The sequence below is a fragment of the Chrysochloris asiatica genome, unplaced genomic scaffold (assembly GCF_000296735.1).
Source record: "Chrysochloris asiatica unplaced genomic scaffold, ChrAsi1.0 scaffold00045, whole genome shotgun sequence".
In the NCBI taxonomy this organism is placed as follows: domain Eukaryota; kingdom Metazoa; phylum Chordata; class Mammalia; order Afrosoricida; family Chrysochloridae; genus Chrysochloris; species Chrysochloris asiatica.
Window position 1 is genome coordinate 9,608,370 of NW_006408563.1, and position 7,049 is coordinate 9,615,418.

Below are 7,049 nucleotides of genomic sequence, written 5' to 3' on the forward strand. Positions count from 1 at the left end.
ACACGCACAAAGCCCAACATTGGTAGGGGTGGTACTGAAAAAGGTTTACTTCAAGAAGAAGGAAAATAGGGGTATATTGGAACCAAGGAAACTTGCTTCCAGAATATTTCTTTCGGATAAGTGCAGTGGCCAAGGAGGATGAACATAATTGTATGTCTTTCAAATTTCCTTGGAGGCTGGAAGGAGTTAAACCAGAGTGCAATCAATAGGAATTAGGGAATATTGTATATTTATATATGTAAAAATTTTTATAAGGAAAGTTGGTTGCAATTAATTTTTTTCCTAAGTGTGCTATGCATATTTTTAATGAAAGATGACATGTATTTGCACAAAAATTCTCAGGCACATTAAATTATAAACTGATGTAAAACCCAGGTGCTTGCTTTGAGATTGTGTGTGGCTTCTTTTTTCTTGGTAAAATAAAATTAAAACACACCTACCTTGTTCTTGGTATCTCTAGAAGCAGAGAACAAACTTGTTAAAGGGAAAATGAAAGCATTTGTTATTTCATTGGGGTTCTTTTTTAGAAACTCTAACGTGGCCAAGTGAGACTTTGGGGTTAGATTTCAGCAGTCAGCAGTGTGACGCAAGCTGTGAATTGGGAAAACAGATCTGTTTCCTGATCATTGTTGATTAAGATCTGCTCCTCACCTGATGACACCATGGCTTTATCTAGACAGGGCCATTCTGAAATCAGCATCATTATATGAAAGACATGATGGAGAGGTGAGTGAAGGGGCCAATGATTTTTGAAAATGGAGCATGGTACCTTATCATTTTGGTGCTTAATATGCAAATGTGTTGCTCCTTAGTCCAGATTTCACTGGAAGGCAATTTCCTAAAAAAAAAAAACTCTTGTCTAGGAGAGTTCTAAGGAGCCCTGGTGGCACTGTAGGATAAGCACTAGGGGCTAGTAACTTCAAGGTCAGCAGTTCAAACCCACCAGTTGCTCCAAGGGAGAATGATGAGGTTTTCTGCTCCCATAAGGATTTATAGCCTCAGAAAACCTATTCCAGGGTCACTATAGTCTGAATCAACAGTTTTTTTGGGAGTTTTTAGAGGAGAATCTTGCTCTTGCCAGTGGGCCTCCCGTTGGCACACCTCTTCCCAGGCCAAAGGCAGGTATCTTCTGCCTCTCTTTTGAGGCTCCTCTCCTGGGTAAGAGCTGTGAGCTCAAAGGGAAAGAAAATTCAACATCAAGGCAGGGGTAAGAATGTGGGAGTTTTCTATCCTTTTGATAACTATTTGATAAAATTTTTATAAGTTTCTCAAAGACAAAAAGTGCAAATGTCTTCTGCTTTTCTCCTCCCTCCACTCAGTCCTGCTGAGGTGGGCAGAGCAAACACAGCAGCGGCTCTGACTTGAGTCTCCCCTGAACATGGCAGGCACTGCACAGAAGAATTCCGGATGTTTCTGCTTCCTAAATAGTCTCATTCACTTTTCAGCAAGTAGCGTTAGAGTTTCCATTTCTGCTTACTTTAACCAGTTCTTAAACCTTTAGTTGTTCTCTAAGAAACTAGTCTTTCTCTTGCCTGGACATTTAATCATTCATCATCCAAGAAACATCAGAAAGTAGACAAATATAAGACCAGAGAGTAGAATAAAAGTGTCAAGTTACCAGGTTTATGTATATTTTATAAATAGCTATAAATTAAGCTAGATTTTTTAATGTTCTGTATTGAGTTCTATATAATTAGTGTACTTTTTTATAGCTGATGCTTACATGATCATTTCATATCACTAAGGAGGGAGATTGGGAGAAACTAAGGAGCCTGGTGGCACACTTGGTCAAGCACTTGTCTGTAACCAGAATGTTGGAGGTTTGAGCCCACCAACTGCTCCATGAAAGGAAGAAGACAGTTGCTTCTGTAATGATTTTAGCCTGGGAAGCCAGATGGGGCAGTTCTCTGTCTTTAACAAGTCAGAGTCGATAGACTTGAGGGCAGCAGCCAAATTAGCACATCTGATTAAGAGCATCGGAGATGGGTTAATGTCGATGTCCCACCAAAAACAATAGGTGAATACTATGTGTGCTGGTTTCTAGAAATAAATCCTTGTTTAAAAACTGGGTTTGCTGCCTTTGGGTATAGCCTGAAAATCTATAGCAAGTTCCTCCTCAGCTTATCTGTTAACTTTTAGGACTGGTCACACTTTTTTTTCTCCTAATATCAGCTCCGTATGTACTTTCTAGGAAGCCCTCCCGCCTTTTTGATCCTTTTTCAAAAATGTTTTCAATAATTATACCTCAGGTATTGCTGTGTATTAATAAGTCTGAGGAATATCTTTGTGAGCTCAGAACTGAAAGTTTTAACTATGAAAACTCATTTTAAATTATTGATGATTCCAAAACACATAGAACTAGCCTTAGGAGCTGGTCTTAGAAGTAATTTAGTCACTGCTGTTAAAGTAGGTTTTTTTTTTTTTAATGTTGTGCTGTATACATCTTTCACTTGACATACAGCACAGACTTTGGCAAAGGAAGGAAATACGTTAGAAGCAGCTCAGAGAGCACCCTGCTCTTATTGCTCCTAGTGCCATCAAGTCGGTTCCAACTCAGCTGGTGGGTTTGAAATGCCAACCTTGGGGTTAGCAGTCCAGTGCTGATTCTACAGCACCACACCAGGACTCCTCTGAACGCCCTAGCACATGATTATTAGTTGGTACTTACTAACATTAACCTGACATCTGGAAATCGGGCTGTTAGTGTGTTGATGGTCCATGTCTTTGATGTCAGATGCGTGCAGGCCTGCACTCCACAGACAGCATAGTGTGTCAGACACAGAGTGATTGCCACACACAGCCACCCGAGTGGTCATCACTGCCCTCTGTGACCTCGGCCAAGGAAACAAGACAGAACTTGGTATCAGAGCCATTGAACTTTGTCAAACAGCTCTTTGTGCACTTTGCTTTGTCAAATGTAAATCAGATAATAAACATGAGAAACTTCTTAAACTTTCCTTTGTCTGCCTGTGTTTATGACCCAGTGCTTTGTGCAGTATAAACAGTACTTCACTAGCTCTTTCCGTCTTTCCGTTGTGTTGTTTTGGGTACAGAAACCAGCCTCTATATATCAGACCAACAAACAAATTGGTGGACTCTAATAAAAATTTTTTAGAAACAAGATCCTTTGATGTTTTCTATTTCCTTCACAATTGAATTTATGTGTATGTGTAATACTCAGAATTTGAACCTTTTGGAGGAATAAATGGAAGTTTGAAATTCTACTTCTTTGCTATCAGCTTTAGTGATATTCCCAGCATCTGTTTATTTAAAAAATGACTATCAGATGTGTTTAAGCCAAAAAACCTTTTGATGACGGTAAAAATGTGGAGCTTTGAGCCTGCTGCTGCCTTCCATGTGTGTCGGTTATATTCAGTTTGCGTTATGCCAGTGTCCGTTTCTATGATATACATCTGTAGTATCAGTAGATAGACCGTTCCTAAGGAGTCTCCTTTGGCTTTAAATATCTACTCTGATGATTCCTACTCTTTTTTTCCTAGCCCAGATTCCCTTTGAGCCTCAGAAGCATATAATAAACTGGATATCATCATTTGGGGAGCGCCCTGGCACCTCAAAGGCAACTCGCTGGTTTCCCCATCTCAGTAAAGGGCACCATACTGCCGCCGCCTCTTCACCCTGACACCCAATCACCAAGTTGATTGCTTCCTTTTCTCTCCGTTCCCACTGCTGCCTCTTCAGCTGAGGCTACCACTTAGCTCAAGTTGACCACTACCACAGGCTCCTCACTGGTTTCCCTGCTCCCGGCCCTCTGACTGGCTTCCATTGCAGCCAAAATGACCTGTGTAATATGCAGATCTAGTCAAGTCCATTCCCTGATTAAAATTCTCCTGCTGTATTAAGATAAATTCCTGCTGAGTACTCCCATGGCAGCTGGTGCGTACCTTAATGTAGCATCCATTGTGTGCTCACTGAGGATAGGGGTTGAGCTGTCTCCCACACCTAACTATAGTGCCTGGCACGCACAAGGCAATAAAGTGGATACGTTTGTAACGTTTGGAAATCTTGGTTGTGACCCACCCAGGACCATGAAATCAATCTACTGAATTGCAGTGGCTTTAATTTTCAAAAGAAAAGGAAATGGAAGAGAAGAACAAGTTGAAAGAGTATTACTGAGTAAAATTTTTGACCTGTATAAAATATTTTTCTTAATAATGTTGACAATGATGTTAGTGCCATTGAGTAATCTGCTGTCAAATCCACCTCACGGTGACCTATGACTACAGAACAAACCTTTGCTCAGTCCTGTGTCACCCTCACAATCAGACATGTTCAAGTCCATTGCTGCGGCTCTGCTTTTCATCCACCTACTGAGGGTCTCACTGGCCCCTCCTTCACCAAACGTGATGCCCTCCCCCAGCAACCAACCTCCTGTGACACACCCAAAGCAAATGAGTCAGTGTTTGGTTGTGACCCTTAAGGTTCTCACTCCTGATTTTTAGAAGTAGATAACCAGGTCTCCTAGACTTTTTTAGTCTGGAAGCTCCACTGAAACCTGTCCCCATAGGTAACCCTGCTGGTATTTGAAATACCGATGGCATAGCTTCTAGCATCACGGTAACATGCAAGCCTCCCTCCACAGAGAGACAAACCGACAGATGGTGGAGCCTATCCTAAGTTGTGTCTTGTTTCTATAATGACAAAAAGCTTTAGGGAAAAAAATGAAAAAAACTTTTGGTGACCAAAATAGACCACTGTCGTGGAAGATTTTTACTTTCACAGATTTTAAAACCTTATTAAATTCAAGGGAGAAAGTGCCTACTTAAGACCTTTAGGTTTCTATGAGCAAATGGCAGAGGCATTTAAAATCTATTATAGCTTCATTTTGGCGACTATTGCCATAAGCCATTTACATCTAAGAATGCTGTTTCTATGTCCTATGAAAACATATCGTTTGTTTTGCCTGATGGCTGATGGTGAAAGGTGAAACCAGAGTTTAGGAGTGTGAATGCCTTGCTGTTGAGGGTGGTCACTGATTTGGGCCTTGGATAATTTAACTGGCTGCTTCTCTTGCTTTCTCTCTTTAGAAGCAAAGAGCTCTGAGCCAATGAAATTCTGCTGTTCTGTTTCCATAGCAATAAAACAAACAAACCTGTGCTAGCTCATCTCCCAAGGACAGATCTCTTAAACCAAAGATTAAGTCAAGGGAGTCTGAATGGAAGAGTGACTTTCTCCTCTAGTGTGGTTTTCATTGAAGTATTTGAGAGACTGAAGTTGGATTGTCTTTGTAAAAGCGGAATTCATATTCATGCCAGGTCAGCCTTTTAAAAGTCTTTGATTGGATTCACTTCTAGGAGGTCTCTCTGCTCTACACATAGTATGGATTTTCTGCTTTGCCATTTCAGTTAACTGGAATGATCAGTTAAGTCTTGAGTTCTGGAACCTCTGGATTTGACCCATTCTGATGTGTTGATTGAGCACCGCTTCCCTATAACCTGGTGGTTTATTTAAAACTCCTTGACTTGAGAAGGAGTCCCATGGGAAGAACTCTCTGGGTAGTTCAAGGTAAGCTCTTAGGAAAAAATGTCTTGCAGAATTCCCTTCTGCTGGTAATTAATACTGTGACCTCTTTGAAAACTCAGCGTCCTCACTGGTGACTTTGGTATCACCAGTTGGCACATTCTGGCTACTGTCTCTCAGGTAAAATCTTTTTGGATATATGTAGAAAAGGAAAAAGAAACTTTTTTTAAAAAAATCCCAAGTGCTTAGATTCATACAATAAAACATGAAGTCATTGTGATATGGAAGTATGAAAATTATATATGTATATATATATATAACTGTTATATGTCATCAACTCAATTCAGACTCCTAGCAACACATATATATATACCAAAAAACAAAAACCCACTGCTGTCTAGTCGATTCTGACTCATAGTGACCCTACAGCACAGAAATAGAAGAATTGTTCTATCGGGTTTCAAAATCTATGGAAGCAGATTGTCTCACCTTTCTCTCATGGAGTGACTGGTGAGTTTGAACTTACTACCTTTGGGTTAGCACTATGCTTAACTCACTGCACAATGATATATATGTTGTTTAGTGCCATCAAGTCAGGACTCGTGATGACCCTGTATTGGGTTTCTAAGGAGTAACTGGTGGGTTTGAACCACTGGCCTTGTGACTAGCACTCCAGTGCTTATCCTACAGCACCTGCTTTATAAATTGCATATATAATTTCTATGAACATATATAAAATATACTCTATACATATGTTTGTGTAAATTTGTGTAAAGATCATATATACATATAATCCTTAAAAGCGTTTACACAAATAAGGGCATAAAAAAAAAAACTACCATTGGGTCAATTCCAACTTATAACAAGGCTGTAGGACATGTGGTAGATCTGGCTTTGCTGATAGGGAAATATCGAATATATATATATAGTTATTATGGAAGAGCATACTTCACATATATTCATAGAACATTCTATATTTGTAGAATATTTCTAGAAAGATACCCAAAATAATTGTTAACAGTGGCTGTCTCTTGGAGGGGTATTAGAAGTCAAGGGGTAATGTTTAGCAGGCATGCACAGCTACTGAAACAGTGCCAAACTGGTTGGTAAATGACCATTGCCCAAAGCCCTTCAAATGTCCTCCCTGCCACCTTTTTTGCCCCAACTCCCTGGGTACTCTCACACCTTCACATGAAGTCAACTCTAATTTGCTATCTCTGGTCTCTCCAAGCCTTAGTATGTTGTTGTTAAGTGCTGTCAAGTCAGTTCCGACACATAGCAAACCTGTATAGGGTTTTCGAGGAGCAGTTGGTGAGCTCAAATCTTCAACTTTACAGTTTAAACATTTTGCAGTCTGGTGCATTTATCCACAGCACCACACCAGGACTCAATATACAAATCTGTAAAATTCAGATCCTCATAATTGAGTATTCACTGTGCAATAGGCTCACAATACCACCACTCATCTGTCAGTTTGTCGTACTGTGGTGGCTTCTGAGTTACTGTGATTCTGAAAGCTATGCAACCAATATTTTAAATGCCATCAGGTTCACCCATGGTGGACAGGTTTC